This window comes from Cervus elaphus, chromosome 6, assembly GCF_910594005.1.
Source record: "Cervus elaphus chromosome 6, mCerEla1.1, whole genome shotgun sequence".
Lineage (NCBI taxonomy): Eukaryota > Metazoa > Chordata > Mammalia > Artiodactyla > Cervidae > Cervus > Cervus elaphus.
Window position 1 is genome coordinate 24,465,016 of NC_057820.1, and position 15,630 is coordinate 24,480,645.

A 15,630-nucleotide genomic window follows, 5' to 3' on the forward strand; every position below is an offset into this window, starting at 1 on the left:
CTCTCAACGTTCATCCATGTTGTAGCACATTATCAGTAATCCATTCCTTTTTACTGCGAAATAATATTCCATTGTATAGATACACCACCTTTTATTTATCCATTGATCAGTTGATGGACATGGGCTGTTTCTACTTTTTGACTACTGTGAATAATGCTGCTATGAACCTCCACATACAAGCTTTTATGTGAAATGTGTTTTCATTTCTCTTGGATATATACCCAGGAATAGAGTTGCTGTGTCATATGGTATTTCTATATTCAGTCTTTTGAAGAGATACAAGATTGTAACAGAAGCACCATTTTACATCCCCACCAGTGGTGTATGAAGGACACTAGATCTTGTATCTCCCTCCACCCATGAAGAAATTAAAACTCTTGCCCTAGGTCCAATTTTTTAAAACCTGGGAAGAGATTTTATTTGGCCTGGCCTGGGTCAGATGCTGACCTGTTTTCTCATCTCTGTTGTTAGAAAAGGGTCATGTAAAAGTATGGTTATCCAGCTTATGGCCATGGGAAGAAGTGTTTCCCTGGAAAGGGATATACTGCTATATAGAAGGCCTGCACAAGGACTTCCCCAGTGGTCCAGTGACTAAGACTCTCTGCTCCCAATGCAGGGGGCCCACATTCAATCCCTGGTCAGGGAATTAGGATCCCACATGCTGCAATTGAGACCCAGCACAAACAAATAAATAAATACTTTTTTTTTTTAATGCCTGCACAGAAACCTAAGATATAAAAATAGTGCTATCCTGTAAGGGGAACTGTTACTGTGTGGGAGCGTTGGGTTGATACAATGACTGGGAGGATGCCTCTGACATTTCGGTGGCATCTGGGGCCTGGAAGCATAAATCCCCTGAAACATACAAAATAGCCTCACTCAATAAACAGTTGTCCTGCCCAAAGGCCAATAATGTTCCAGTTGATCACCTCAGTTCTGTAATAACAAACTCGTCCTTTTCTTAGTTGGGACCATGCCTACTCAAAATAAAATTTAATTTGCCAGCCTGCCTTTGTAACTAGATGTGGCCATGTGATCAAGTTCTGGTCAATGACATGGAAATGGAAGTGATGTGTGTGGCAGACAAGAAGAGTCCTTACAAAAAAGAATTATGCCCTCTCTTTGCCACTCTTCCTTCCTGCAAGCTGGGATGCAGATATGATGGCTGGTACTGGAACAGCCATCAGACTATGGAATGGAAATCCCATTTTAGGAAACTGTGGAACAAGATGAGAAGAAAAGGATGATCAGAGATTGTCATACACACTCTGGGCTGAGTGTGGTTATATGGGAAGAAATATACTTCTATCTTAATAAGTCACTGTTTTCTGTCATTCTTAGCTGAACCAAAGCTTATCTAATATAACTGTGTTCTACATGCCAGGCACTTTCTCTGTGTACCAAGTACCATTCTGTGAAAACACTTTACAGCATTAACTTAATGTCTCCTCATGTCAAACCAATGAGATAAGCACTTCAACCTGCAAGCCACATTTTGAGATGGAAAAACTGAGGCTCAGAAAAATTAAACCTTGCCCAAGTTCATCATACGTTTTACATGGAAGACACAACCTCCAGAGCCTATGTCTGAAACTATCTCACTGAGAAACCAACAAACGAACGATTCCCAGAATACACTGATGATGACAAAACACAAATAACAGCAATATATAATTAATAAGCAGGAGAAACTATAATCAGAACCTCAGCTATTCAATATAACAGTGACCATGCATGATAAGAAATAGGCCTTTTGAATTTGGGGGGAAATCCAACTATCTGCAAGTGTGCATTTGCCAAGCATTTTTGTGACTGCCAGACTTTTGAGTAGAATGCTAAATTAGAATCTTTAGCACTCTTTCAATATGTGACAATTGCAGTTTATAAATATCAGATTTTAATAAGTCATTTAGTAGATTACTAAGCAGCCGTTAGTTGTATGTGAAAATGAAAATCTGTGGAATTACACATCCCTCACGTATAATGAATGAAGATTGTGCATTTGTTAAATTTACAGTCTGTCAAGAGGATTTACATACCATACCTTGAGAATCATTCTTATAAAATGCTGTATGCGAAATTAAGCCTCTTGCTTGAAATTTGTAGCACTCTATTTCTTTATATCTCATAATTGTCTCATATATTTCTATATCTCTCAGATCAGTTTGAAATTTAGGACACGGAATTTTGTGAGAGGATTAAATTCGGTTAACACTTGCAACACCCCCTACTTGCAGCCATGGGGCACTGGGGATAAAATGATGAGTGAGAATGATCCTTACTGTCTAGAAAATCACAATCTGGTAGGGGAGACAAAACAAGACAAGTGGAACCAAGGAAGGTGGACCCTGAAAGTATGCTCTAAAAGGAGAGAGGGAAAAGTGATTATTTGTGCCTTTCGATATTGGGGAAGGCTTGAATAATCCTTAGAATTCTGCCAAATGGAGAAGAGAGAAAACACACGGAGAAAAAAAGTTTAAAAACAAAAAAAGCACAATGCTGTGGGAAAAATGGAACAGGATTAGGGAGTGACAAGTAACTCAGGGCAATGTATTTATTTAAAGTTTATGCATGTTCAACCATACTAATGACACTGTAAAGAAAAGAAAGAAAATGAAGTCACTCAGTCATGTACAACTCTTTGAGACCCCATGGACTATAGTCTGCCAGGCTTCTCCATCCATGGGATTTTTCAGGCAAGAATACTAGAGTGGGTTGCCATTTCCTTCTCCAGGGGATCTTCCCAACCCAGGGACTGAACCCAAGTCTCGCGCATTGCAGGCAGACTCTTTACCATCTGAGCCAGCAGGGAACATGTGAAAACAAATATGAATAGAACTTCTAAGGAAAAAATAAACAATTATGAAGATACTGCTAATTACAAACATGGGCTTCTTAGGTGGCTCAAGTGGTAAAGAATCTGCCTGTCAATGCAGGAGACGCAAGAGACAAGCATTTGATCCCTGGGTCAGGAAGATACCCTGGAATAGGCACTGGCAACTCACTCCAATATTCTTGCCAGGAAAATTCCATGGACAGAGGAGCCTGTCAGGCTGCAGTCCATTGGGTTGCAAAGCGTTGGACATGACTGAGCACCCACACAATCATGAACATGGTAAAATTAAGTAGTTTAAAAAGAGTGAGAACTAAAAGCTCATTAATTTGTTTTCTAGCTTTGCAATGTTTAAAAATAAGAAACTGAGTGATTTATTTGTACTTGTCTGGGTGCTTTGTTTTTTCCAGGAGAGAGATATACTAGGAAAGGTTGTGAGAACTAGTAAAAGCATGATACTCTACTTGGGAATTTTTATGAGCCATCCCTTCCATAAACACAAAAATTAGAGTCACATCAGATTCTATTTATCCTTTGCACACCCACACACATAAAAAGATATGGCTAATCATAATGGTATTATCAACTAAAACTTCAAACTTCAATATATGCTTAAGCAGGAGCCTGTCATTAAAGATGGAGACTGTAAATCTCTATTTCAAAGGTTCTTTGCCATAATTTAAATTTTGAGGGCCAATTTTTGTCATATGTGGCTAGGAGTTTATTGTCTTAAGTCTAACATTGCTGAAGGCTCACATTAGATGTAGCCCCAGTCCCTTGGGCTTACTGTATTATTTTCTTGGCTTAAAGTTTAGTATTGTCTTTAATTCATAGTTTCTTTGTGAGAATTACTACTATTTTTATTTATTTGGCTGCACTGGATCTTAGTTGCGGCTTGCAGGATCTTTAGTTGTGGTAAGCAGGATCTAGTTTCCCGACCAGAGATCAAATCCAGGCCCCCTGCATTGAGACTGTGGTGCCTTAGCCACTGAACCACCAGAGAAGGCCCAGTGAGAATTATTTAAAATTATTTTCCTTCTTGGTTAAGATTAACTTGAAACTGGATAAATATCATCTGTAAAGCTACTCCACAGGCATGAAAATAGCAATAAAGCAACAGTATAATCTGAAAGCAAACAGCAAGGATGCCACTCTCAGCATCTCCCAGTTGTAAAATGTTCCTTAGGGTACTTCCCTTACTGCCCGTGACATGAGGTCAGCCAAGCGAAAACAGCCGTGTCCTTCTGTAGCTTGTGGGGCATCTCCCTCCCCAGTACACGAATGCAATGAACACAGTACCAGACACACAGTAGACATTCAAAACACATGTGTTGAGTGAAAGCAAAAGGAAAAAAAAGAGTAGATCTTTGTAGTCAGGTCTTGAAGATCGTGATCTTAGAAGCAATTAAGAACCATTGCAGAGTTGTTTTGGAGCTTTGTTTATTTATTTATCATTTTAGCAAGGAAGTGAATGATCAGATCTGGTTTTTAGGCTTATAAAGTGAGCAGCAGGGTGGAGAATGGGCTGGCGTTGGAGAGGGAAGAGTAGAGGCCAAGAGACTGGTAAGGAGGCTAAGGCAATGGTCCAGGTGAAAGATACAAGAACCTGAACTCTGGCAGAGGCCAAGGGAATGGATATGAGATAAAGTTCAGGAGATGGGGTTGACAGCACTTGATGACTAATTGGAATAGAGTCAGGGGATGAGGAAAGTGTTTGGGATTAATTCAGATTGTCTAGTTTGGATGCTTGTGAGCTCAATAACACAGCAGGAGTGAGTCTGGGGGAAGGATGATGACGGCTGGTCTGGACATGCTGAATTTGAGCCTGGAGAGACCCAGCAAGAAGCAGGCAGTGAGAGACGAGAGTTCAGGAGGAAAGCCCGGGGGAGTTGGTGATTTGGAGGTGATAATTAAAATAATATTTGACAAGATTTCTCCCAAGAGGAGGATATATTTGAAAGAGGGATCCATCCTATCACTTCTTAGCTTTAAAATTGTTGGCCACCTGTGATCTAAAAGATGAAATCCAAATGTCTTTTTTTTTTGGCCCTGCTGCATGGCTTGTGGGATCTTTAATTGCCTGACCAGGGACTGAACCAGGCTACAGCAATGAAAGTGTCGAGTCCTAACCACTGAAGGGCCAGGGAATTTCCCAAATCCAAATGTCTCAATCTTATAGTCAAAACCCTGCCCAATCTAGTACCAGCGTATCTCTTGCTCAGTCATTTGTTCAACCCACCAGCCTTCATAGAGAGCCTGGATATACCATGGTATGTGCTAGGGACAGAGAGATAATAAGTCTTGGTTGTTGCCTTGGCAGGAGGCAGGGGTCTACTGGGGAAGAGAGACACTAAAACAGACCATTAGGCACTTAGTTGCTCAGCTGTGTCCAACTCTTTATAACCCCATGGACTGTAGCCTGCCAGGCTCCGCTGTGCATGGAATTCTCCAGGCAAGAATACTGGAGTGGGTTGCTATTCCCTTCTCCAGGGGATCTTCCCAATCCAGGGACTGAACCCAGGAACCCCACACTGCAGGCAGATTCTTTACCATCTGAGCCAGACCAGGGAAGCCCAAAACAGGCCATTAGCTTTCAGTAAAATCAGGATAGGAATAGGGATGATCTCATAGGGGTGTGGCAAGAGTTAAGTGAGTTTATACACATAAAGCCCTTAAAATGGTGCTAAATATGCAATAACAATTATTATTATAGGAGAGGCATATACTAGGGCTGGTGGTGTGGCCCCCTTGACTGTGCAACCACTGTGCCGAATCTTGAGGGGAATTTAAGCTAACCAGGATAAGCAAAGACCTTCCTGAACATCCTCCTGTTTCCTTGTGTAGTGGGTTGAATAGTGGCTGCCCAAAATATATGTCCAAATCTCTGGAGCCTGTGACTGTCACTTTATTTGTAAAAAGGTAAGGATTTGCAAATGTAAGTAAATTCAGGTTCTTACGATCCGATCATCCTGGATTATCTGAGTGGGCCCTAGATCCTAAATCCAAATCTTGTAAGAGATGGAAGAGGAGAGGCACAGAGAAGAAAGACCAGGTGAAGATGGAACCAGAGATAGAAGTGAGGTGGCCACAGGCCAAGGAATGCAGGCAGTTACCAATTGTGGTGCTGGAGAAGACTCTTGAGAGTCCCTTGGACAGCAAGGAGATCAAACCGGTCAACCCTAAAGGAAATCAACCCTGAATATTCATTGGAAGGACTGATGCTGAAGATGAAGCTCCAATACTTTGGCCACCTGATGTGAAGAGCTGACTCATTAGAAAAGACCCTGATGCTGGGAAAGATTGAGGGCAGGGGGAGATAGGAGTGACAGAAGATGAGATGATTGGGTGGCATCATCAATTCAATGGACATGAGTTTGAGCAAACTTTTGGAGATGGTGAAGGACAGGAAAGCCTGGCATGCTGGAGTACATGGGGTCTCAGAGTCAGACACAACTGAGCGCCTGAACAACCAGGAGCTGGAAGAGGAAAAGGAGGATTCTCTCCTAGAGTCTCCAGAGGGAGGGTGGCCCTGCCAGCACCTTGATTTCCAATGTCTCAGCCCCTGAGCTGTGACAGAATAAACCTGTTATTTCATGACACCCACACTCCAGTTTGTGATATGCATTCCAGCAGCCCCAGGAAATGAATAGATCTTGCTATTCTGAGTCCTCTCCACAACTAATTCTTTATCAGTGGTGAACACAGTCCTAGCTCTCACAGAACCCGTGTTCTTGTTGAGGGGACCATATGAAAATGAACAAATATAGAAGATATTGTTAATAGCAGAGTCAAGCACCAGAACTGTATATCCAATTGCCCACTTGCCATCTCTACTTAAACGTCTAATGGGCATCTCAAACCGCACTTTCCCCAAAACAGAAGTGCCTGGAAGTGGAAGCTGATTTATCCACATGGTCAGGAAGGAGGTCATGGTCACCTCTGGGAGGAGGTGACATCTGTAGGAATGATGAGGGTGAGCTAAGACTGTGACCAAAGGTGGGTGGTTCAGAGCAAGGTGCTCATGTCTTGCTTTATTTTGGGAAGGAAAGCAGCCCTTGGGGATGAAGAGAGAAGAGGATGAAGATGCAAGGGAGGGGGTCAACAGAAGGAGTAAAGGTCCCGAGGAGGCAGGGGGGATGTGGGGCTAAGATGAGAGAGCAGATCAGGGATCAGGGTCTTTGAAGGGAAACAGTAAGAAGAGTCCAGGGCCTAAATGATGCTGGCTCTACTCAAACTTCCAGGGTCTGAAGCCTGGCTCTGCCACTTACTGCTGACAAAATAGTAGGAAGTTACATTATTTGGATCTTCAAGCCCTCCACTATAAAATAAGGATACTACTAGCTCCTACCTCATAGAAATCTGTTGGGAGAAATAAATATATCCATAGGTGTGAAGTATTTGGCTTCACGTCTGGCACAGAGCATGCAATGAATATCGTTATTACTCCTGAGATCATGAGAAGAAACACCAATTTAGAGTCAGACTGTGAGCACTGGAAAGAACTTCAGAATTATCTGTTCTAATTTCCTCATGAAGAAAGGGAGACCCAAAAAGTTTGTACATTGGCCAATTTAGAGAGAGTTACGTGGGACTTCCCTGGTGGTCTGGTGGTTAAGACTCTGCTCCCACTGTAGAGGCTACAGGTTTGATCCCTGGTTGGGGAACTAAGATCCCATTTGCTGCGTGTGGCCATACATAAATAAATATATAAAATTTAAAAATTAAGGCAGAGTCAAGACTACAGTAGCTACTTGAAAGTCTGTGCCTTTTCTAGGTGAGCATCACAGACAGATTTGGGAATCTTAAGAAAGTAGGTGGTAAGTGAGTCTGGGAATATAGACAACATCCTTCAGGTAGAACCCAGAGCAAAGAACAAGCAAAGAACATGGAAAGAAAAAATGGAAAGAAGAGTTAACGAGGAAGACTCAGAGTTGGGTCTGGGAGGTAAGAGAAGAACCAGGGAAGAGTAAAGATTGTAGAAGCCAAGACAGAGATTTCAAAGGGAGAAAATAGTCAACTGGGTCAAGTACTCCAGAGAGTTGAGGAAAGATTATGCCTCTGGTGCAAAATGCTAGATTTGATGTCAACTTGATGTGAGCACCAGTTCCACAAGACACTGAGCTCTAAAACTTGATTTTCCTGTACCCAGAAAATCAGAATATACATGGAAAATCTGCTGACTCCTTTAACAAACTTTTAGCCTGTATCTTGTCAAGTTGGCAATGGAGGGAGACTTTCCAATCAGGGAGGGTTCAGTGGACCTTCCTCCAGACCCTGAAATTAAGCTTACTCTCGGGGTGTCTCACCCCAAGGTAAATTACAGCCACAACAGCAGACTGGCCTTAGCAGGACAAACGAGGATTTTACAGTTCCTCTCATTGCCATAGTATGGCTGAGATGGGTCAGATATTTAAGCAAGACACTAAAGATTAGATCTCTAATGCTGGGGCTAGTTATAGATCTCTTTTCTTCTCTTTCTAGGCTCCCTCCGTGTGTGTGTGTGTGTGTGTGTGTGTGTGTGTGTGTGTGTGTGTGTTAGTAGTTCCATCGTGTCCAACTCTTTGTGACCCCCATGGACTGTAGCCCACCAGGCTCCTCTGCCCATGGGATTCTCCAGGCAAAAATACTGGAGTGGGTTGCCATTCCCTTCTCCTGGGATCTTCCCGATCTAGGGACTGAAGCCAGGCCGCCTGCTTTGCAGACAGGTTCACTACCATCTGAGCCACCTGGGGAAGCCCAGGCTTCCTCCATAGAAAAATTCAAATAATCCCATAACTTTTAAACACCATTTCAATGCCCAAGACTCTTAAATTTATGTCTCCAGCTCTGACCCCATCCTTGAATAACTGTCTATTGTAGATCATCCCTTGGGTGGCTAATGTTCATCCCAAACTTAACCTTTCCAAAAGGGAATGCTTGACTTCCTGTCCCCAAATCAGATCTTACCCTGATAGTCCCAATCTTGGTGAATTTATATTCAACCCACCAGCACATTCTCTAGGCTCTATCTCCAGAATATTTTCCATATCTCAATCCTTCTCTGCACCCAATACCTTGCCATTCCAAGCTATCACCATCTCTTGCCTGGCCCTCTGCAACTGTCTCCCAATTTTCTGTTTCTACTTTGCATCCCCGATAATCTACCCTTAACACAGCAGCCAGATGTTTTGTTACACAGAAATTACATGCAGCTCTCTTGATTACAAACCCCCAATAGTCTTCCATCACACATAAACTAAAACCCAAAACCCACTAGGCCTTGCAAGACCCAGACCCTGCTCATGGCTAAGACTTCTCATCTCACACTTTGCTCTCTCACTGTGCTCTAGCTTAGCCTCAGGTTTTCTCTCTGTTCCTCAAATTTGTTGTTGTTCAGTTGCTCAGTCGTGTCCAACTCTTTGAGACTCCATGGACTGAAGTACACCAGGCTTTCCTGTCCTTTACCTTCTCCTGGAGCTTGCTCAAACTCATATCCATTGAGTTGGTGATGCCGTCCAACCCTTTCATCCTCTGTCATCCCCTTCTCCTCCTGCCTTCAATCTTTCCCAGCATCAGGGTATTTTCCAGTGAGTCAGCTCTTCACATCAGGTGGCCAAAGTATTGGAGCTTCATCTTCAGCATCAGTCCTTCCAATGAATATTTAGGACCGATTTCCTTTAGGATGGACTGGTTTGATCTCCTTGTAGTTCAAGGGACTCTCAAGAGTCTTCTCCAGCACCACAGTTGGAAAGCATCAATTCTTTGCTCAGCCTTCTTTATGGTCCAACTCTCACATTCATACAAGATTACTAGAAAAACCATAGCTTTGACTATTTGGACCTTTGTTGGCAAAGTAATATCTCTGCTTTTTAATATGCTGTCTAGGTTTTTCATAGCTTTTCTTCCAAGGAGCAAGCATCTTTTAATTTAAAATATATATGTAATTTTTAATTTGTCAGTTATACCTCAATAAAGCTTGGGGAATATACTGAACGCTTGGTGGGATTTTTCTGTTGGTCCAGTGGTTAAGAATCTGCCTTCAGTGCAGGGGATGTGGGTTTGAACCCTGGTCTGAGAACTAAGATCCCACATGCCACAGAACAACTGAGCCTGAGCACTCTGGAGCCTGCATACCACAACTAGGGAATCCGCGTGCTGCAACAAAAGATCCTTCAAGATGCAACGAAGCTCCCAACACAGCCCAATAGATAAATATTTTTTAAAACAGTGTATGCTTGGGCAACTCTCCCCAATTAAAAAAAAAAAAACATTTCCTTGTTAGGAATATACTTGATAATAAAGCATAAACAATTATAAACACACTTTTTTTCTTTTTTGATAAGAATTTTGTGAAATAAGACACAGAGAACAGACTTGTGGTTTCTGGGGGGACGGTGGGGAAGGGATGGATGGGGAATTTGGGATTAGCAAATGCAAGCTATTATATATAGAATGGATAAACAACAAGGCCCTATTGTACAGCACAGGAAACTATATATTCAATATCCTGTGATAAACCATAATGGAAAAGAATATGAAAAAGAATATATATATGTATATAACTAAGTCACTTGTCTGTACTGCAGAAATTAACACATTATAAATCAACTATACATCAATAAAATAAATTTCAAAGAGCTTTGTGATATAAATGTATCAGAATTCTTGTGCTCATATGACAAAAATTTATAGCAGTTCTACAAACAACCAGCATTTTTGTGTGTGAAGTGATATGCTTCAAGCATCCAAACTATCAATCATAAAGAGTAAATAATAAAAGAAAAATAATTATCTTTTCATTCTGAAAATTCTGATAAGATGATCAAGAGTGTATCAGTTCAGTTCAGTTCAGTCGCTCAGTCGTGTCCGACTCTTTGTGACCCCATGAACCGCAGCACGCCAGGCCTCTCTGTCCATCACCAACTCCCAGAGTCCACCCAAACCCATGTCCATTGAGTTGGTGATGCCATCTAACCATCTCATCCTCTGTCGTCCCCTTCTCCTCCTGCCCTCAATCTTTCCCAGCATCAGGGTCTTTTCAAATGAGTCAGCTCTCCACATCAGGTGGCCAAAGTATTGGAGTTTCAGCTTCAACATCAGTCCCTCCAATGAACACCCAGGACCAATCAAGAGTGTATACTAAATAGAAAAAGTTGTCATAGAAGTTTATTGGGCAATTAATTTATAAATACATCATGCTAATTTATATGGAATTCATGGCATTTTGCTAGCTTTCTATAATATCACATTCAGTTCTTGTTTGATTTTTAAAATCTTTTAGTCACACCCAGCAGCATGTGGGATCTTAGGCCTCTGATTAGAGATCGAACCCACACCCTCTGCTTTGGAAGCGAACTCTTAACCACTGGGCCATCTGGAAAGTCCTACATTACACTCATTTCTGACATAGTATTAGTTAGTCCCTCTGTCTGAAATGCTTTCCCATCATGCTCCCCTCTCCTCCACCTTCACCTGACTGTCTCCTCATCACTGAGGTCTCCATTGATTGATATTTTCAAAGAGAGACCTTCCTTGTCCATCCTGGCTAGAATAGCTCTCCAGTCAATATCTTATCACTTGGCTCTTGTACCTGATCACTGACATTTTCTTACTTATTTTTACGTTTATTTTCTGTCTTTTTCCTACTGGATCTAGGTTTCCTGAAAGAGAACCTGTCTGTCTGGTTTATCATTGCATTCCAGCCCCAGAAAAGTGCACACATGGTGGGCCCTCGATAAATATTGACGAATAAATTAATGACTAAAGGCTCAGGACAGGAGAAGGGAAACAAATGCAGTGAGCCCTGTATCATCAGATCATCTGACTTGTAAGTTAGTGCCTTCGACCTCAGCTTGTCGTCCAGCATAAAAATGCTTTCCCCTGGCTATTTCAGAGCACCCTAGGGAATACCCAGGCTTTGTGGAAGTCCAAATCTGAGCGAGACAGAGGAGAAGGAGGAGAAAGGGTGGGGGCGGTGGGGAGGAGAAGAGAGAGGAGAAGCAGGAGTGGGAGAAGGAGGAGAGAGAGAAAGGGGGAGGGTGGGCTAGCACCCTGGTTGTCTCTCCTGCCTTTTGTGGTGCACCTTAGCTCCAGCTTTACCTGGTGAGCTGTCCGCCTACCTGGAGAGTTGACACTGGGCAGCTCCACCCTCTTGGGTGGAGATTTCCACTCTATAGCCACAGTAGAACTTTGGACAGAAGGCAAAGAACAAGCCCATCAGTATACATCCTGCAAAACATACATATATATTAATAGCAAGGAGAGCTACTTCCTGCAAGACAATGATCTCTGTCCTACACACTTCCCATACTTGTTCTGAGGATCAAATAAAGGAGAATAATCTGGAATGTGACACGTGTTCCTGAGTCACTATACTACACTGTTAGCAGAGCGATTGCTCCTGGCAAAATGCCATTTGTGTTACTCATACCGTAGTACTAAAGATTTACGTAAGTGATTCCATGGTATCCTCTCGCTCCTAGATGACTTCACTATCCTCATTCAACACCCCAAGTCACAGTTCTGTGATGGATCTCCTCCAAAGCCTCTCACTTCCACTACATATGGTCAGGCTCTTAATCTTGTCATCACGTCTAAATCATTTTAACTTGAAAGCCTTAAGCCTCAAGACCTAAGAATATTTGATGTCCTACTTACAGTAACCTAAACTTCTAGCTCCATATACACTTACTGCCTTGTACCTACTTTTCACCCCCAGCAAGACGTCCTCAAATACCTCCTCCCAATCTCTTAGCCCCCTAATTAATGCAATAGCCATTTTTCTCCTTTCTGTTCTCAGTAGAGAAGAGTGGCTCTCTATCCTCTCCCAGAGAATCTCACCATGTGAACTCTGGACTCCAGCCCCACCCCCACACCCTGTTTTATCAATTATTTACCCTCTCCTCTAGGTCTTTCAACTTATCCTTTCTTGGCTTTTTTCCCTTAGCACGGAGACATGATCATATCTCTTCTAACAACTACCAAAACCAAATCTTAGGTTACAAGATCTGATAGTCTCCATATCTAGAATTCTCTTTCTCCTCCTTTTTTCAGGGTCAAATCTTTCTCCCCCCTAATCACTCCACACCCCTCCATAACCTGAGGTCTGTCCTCACCATTCTCCTGAAACTGCTCCAGACCTGGCCCCAGTGATCTAACAGGCTATGGTCACATTTCACCTCTTATCTAACTTGGCATCAACTCTAAAAGGCTGCTCCTCCTTCTAGTTCTGTGCTTCCTTGATACCACTCAGTGGTGTTCCCCACCCCCTCTAACTGCTCCTTCTAAGTCCCCCAACAGGTTTATTTCCCTTTTTCACCCTCACCCCCTTCCCTTCCCATTGCTGGCATATCTCTTTCTAAGCAATTTTATCATCACCTGTGGCTTAAATGACGGCTTATATACACTAATGGCATACATTCTTGGAGCCTTCAATCTATATGGCCAACTGCCTTTTAGACATTCCTGTTTTTAAGGCCCGTAGCCATTTCAAACTTAGTAAGTTTCAAGTGGAACTGAGCATCTTTCTTGTTTCCAAAACTGACTTTTTGTTCTACATTTACTGTTTGTGTATATGGTTAACATATCCATCCATCAAGTTGGCCAGATACATGAAAGAAGCCAGCTTGTTCCTCACCTCTGACTCTTCTGGCTCCAGATCCTATTGACTTGGTCCCATCTCTCCAATCCATCCATTTGTCTCTTTCTCTGACACTGTTGAACGTAGACCTTTTGGCTCCCTTTTCTGGATTATCTCAGTCATTTTCAGACTGTTCTTCCTGCTGGCCTCCATCTCCCTCCTCCAGCCTAGAGATTTGATACTGCTTTTTTCCCCCTTTGTCATTGTTATTCATTTATGTCTTTTTTCCCTTCAGTGTCTTTTTCAAACTAAAAAGGAGTATACTCTTATTGTAAAATAGCCAATCGCTTATAAGGCTGTAAAGAAAAGGTTAAAGTTACCCTGATCTAGTCCTCAAATCTAGTCCTCAAATCAAATACACTTGCATTTCTTCTACTTCAACTTTTTTCTTTTTTATCTAAAGCTTTTATAGGTTTTTCTTTCTATTTTTGGCTATACTGTGCAGCATGTGGGATCTTAGTTCCCCAAGCAGGGATCACATCCACGTCCCCTGCAGTGGAAGTGCAGATTCTTAACCAGTGGGCCACCAGGGAAGTCTCTCTTCTACTTTAAGAGGCACATTTTTTCCCCTTATATTTTAACATCTCTGAAATCAAACTGTACCATATAGTCAATGGTGTCTGAGATTTGATTAAATACATTATTGCTCTGCAATGTGCTATTTTTACTCATTAATATGGGTCAGGATTCCAAACCAGCACTTATCTCCAGGACGATCTTTCTAAACATCAAATCTGGTTGGGTCACTACCCTCCCCCAAATTCTTCAAAGTTTCCCCTCCTCACCCCACCTCCACTTCCTAGGCCCCTCATCATCTGACTCTCTCCTACTTTTGCAAGTTTTGTTTCCAGCACATCTTCACACATCCTCTTCCTTAAAAGTATATCTATTTGCAGTTAGTTCCCCAAATAGACTCTGCTGAGCCAGATCTTGGTGCTTTTGCGCCTGTGTTTCCTCTGCCTCTTCCTCACCTCTTCTACTCCAAGTTGCCTCTTATTGGAAAACTGTCCCCAATCCCCTGCAAACTAAGCCTGGGTTCTTTCTTTACGTACTCTCAGTTTCTCCAGCATCAGATGCATGTCTTTGTTAAGTTACTTAACACACAGGTTTAAGCCTCTTCTCTTACTGTTGCTTCCATAAATCATTAGCTCTCACGTATGTGTTCTTCTTTATACTCATTTCCAGCAGTGCCAGGGCAACATAAAGTGTTAGTTGCTTGGTTGTGTCCAGTCTGTGCGACCCCATGGACTGACCACGCCAGGCTCCTCTGTCTAAGGGATTCTCCAGGCAAGAATACTGGAGTGGGTTGCCATGCCCTTCGCCAGGGGATCTTCCTGACCCAGAGATCGAATGTGGGTCTTCTGCTTTGCAGGCAGATTCTTTACAGTGTGAGCCTCCAGAGAAGGCCTCTGAGCCACTAGGGAAGCCCAACATAATGCCCCCAAAATATTTCTGGAAATAATGAACTGTATATGAGGGAAGCATAAAAATGTTCCCTGAGATATGGTAAAGAGCATTCTTATAGACTATCACCTTAAGGTGGGACAAGAGAGAAAAAGGAGAGAAGGGGGACTTCCCTGGTGGTCCAGGGGCTAGGACTCCGTGCTCCCAATGCAGAGCGATCCCACATGCCTCAACTAAGAGTTTGCATGCCACGACTACGAACTGGCACAGCCAAATAAATAAGTAAATATTAAGAAAAAAAGAAAAGAGTGAGGAGAGAAAGTCTGGACACTAAACCACCTGGGCACCCAAAAAGCTAAATAATGGGGTTTTTCTTCCTTTCCCCCATTTTCTACTCCTCCAGACCTAATTCCACCCTCAACTAAAGATAATTTGATTTCAACAACCATGACTTTGATGACCCCTTCCTTTCTTTCTAGTCTAAGTGCTTCAAGTTCAGATCTCTATGTCATCACCCTCTCTTGCCACAAGTACCCTAACCAGTTTCGAAAAGTACTAAAGGGGGATTCTTTCCACCTGCCACTCTTCAGTGCCCATCTGAGTTTTCTGTTTTGCTTCTCTCCTGTCCCAGGTGTGGATACACCTGGCAGGTCCATCAAGACTCCACCAGGAAAAAAAAAAATGAAAAGAAGCTAAAGTTTAAAACAAAACCTTTATTTTAATAACTATTTTAAAGGCTTGAATATCTGGGCTTCCCTGATAGCTCAGTTGGTAA